Source organism: Varanus komodoensis, unplaced genomic scaffold (assembly GCF_004798865.1).
Source record: "Varanus komodoensis strain SLA01 unplaced genomic scaffold, ASM479886v1 scaffold5332, whole genome shotgun sequence".
NCBI lineage: Eukaryota > Metazoa > Chordata > Lepidosauria > Squamata > Varanidae > Varanus > Varanus komodoensis.
Window position 1 is genome coordinate 7,844 of NW_025336131.1, and position 1,565 is coordinate 9,408.

General features: G+C 46.3%; 1 long non-coding RNA gene across 1 annotated transcript in view; it reads right to left on the reverse strand.

Moving 5' to 3' along the window:
• LOC123032350 overlaps positions 1-1,502 on the reverse strand; it is an 8,401-nt gene extending 6,899 nt beyond the window's left edge. The window contains exon 1 of the long non-coding RNA XR_006416467.1: positions 396-1,502. This is a non-coding gene — a long non-coding RNA (uncharacterized LOC123032350). The remainder of the gene's footprint in view (positions 1-395) is intronic.
• Between the last annotated feature and the right edge of the window lie 63 nt (positions 1,503-1,565).

A 1,565-nucleotide genomic window follows, 5' to 3' on the forward strand; every position in this document is an offset into this window, starting at 1 on the left:
CCCTCTTCCCTGCTCTCCAAGTCTTATTCTGTACCCTGTAGGGTAGCTAGTGTGGTTCTTTCCATGAAAGCTTCAAGAGAAAGATGGACATGGACCAGATCTCTGATTCCCATATCCCAGGCTGGAACACTGTCTTCACCTGCATACCAGAGGATTTGAACTGTCCTGTGGCCCCTTGAATGCTATCCGGGGGCCACAGGACTGCTCCCAAAAACGACTTGCTCAGAAAGAACAGCAACCATTAAGAAACAGGGAAGGGTGGCATTATGTAAGGACACACACACCTGTGCAGAAATGCAAGAGAAAGGGAACAGTGGTACTGTTCAACAAAACCGGAGTTATAGGAGGGAGAAAGGAATAAATACCGCGGTTGGAGTCTCCTGCTGTCAACTTACCACAGGGTTGATGTGGATGATGCTTTTCAAGTGGAAACTGCAGACATTTCAAGGACGTATGAAGTCACAGTAACGGGGGACTTGAATTATGCTTATGTCTGTTGGAGGACAAATTCTGCCAAGCATAGTATTTCCAGGAAATTCCTGCTATCCCTTGCTGAAAGCATTATTTTTCAGTTGGTGGAGGAAGGAGTGAAGGGATCAGTCATCCTGCCCTTGCTTCAGTTCTGAGCAGTAGGGAAGAGTTAGTCGGTGAGGTGTAGGAAGTAGTAGGAATGTAGCAGGATTTTAAGGAAATCTAAACCTGAATGTAGTCAAACATTTACCTTCAAGTTCAGGAAAGCCAATATTAATAAAACCAGAGCAATGGTAAAAAGGATTTCCTTGCAGGAAAGCCGAACAGGAAGAGAAGTTCAAAAGGATGGAAGCTGCTAAAGAAGGGATACTAAAAGTACTATCAGAAAAAATCCCAGTGAGGGAAAACAATGGAAGAGCCGTGTGGAATCAGACCAAAGTCCATCTAGTCCGGCATTTTCTTCATGCGGAAACCAAGCAGAAACCCGTAGGAAACCCAGAAGTCGGATACAGTGCAGTATCGCCTCCTGCTCACGTTCTTCAGCAACTTGTTGGCAGAGCACCCTCTGATGTAGGAGGTTGTATGTAGCCCTCACAACTGCTCCAACCTCTTCTGCGGAAGATACAGAAAAAGCCACTGTGGTTAACACAAAAAATACAATGCTGATCTGAACATGGGAAGGAACACATAAAGGAAGTGGGACAAGTCACTAAGGAGGTTTCCGGGCAGATCGCTTGGCAGGAATGGTGTCAGGAAGGCTGAAACTCAAGGTGAGCTGGTGTTGGTGAGGGATCTCAAGAAGGGATTCTTCAGGCATGTTCCAAGTAAAAGGGGGGCAAAGGGAATGGTAGACCAACTGCACCACAAAGATGACCCAATAGTGGCTGGTAACAAGGAAAGGGCAGAACTGCTCAGCCCCTCGTTTGGCTCCTTCTTGCAGAAGAAGAGTCTGTCGCATTTGGCCTCGGTGACAAGCAGATTGAAGGAATCGCAGAGCCTCTTGCGTTTTATCTAATACTGAAGTATGGGAATATCTAAGCACCTTAAGCAAGCTCACATTCCCAGGTACACATGAATTGCATCCTGGCATGATG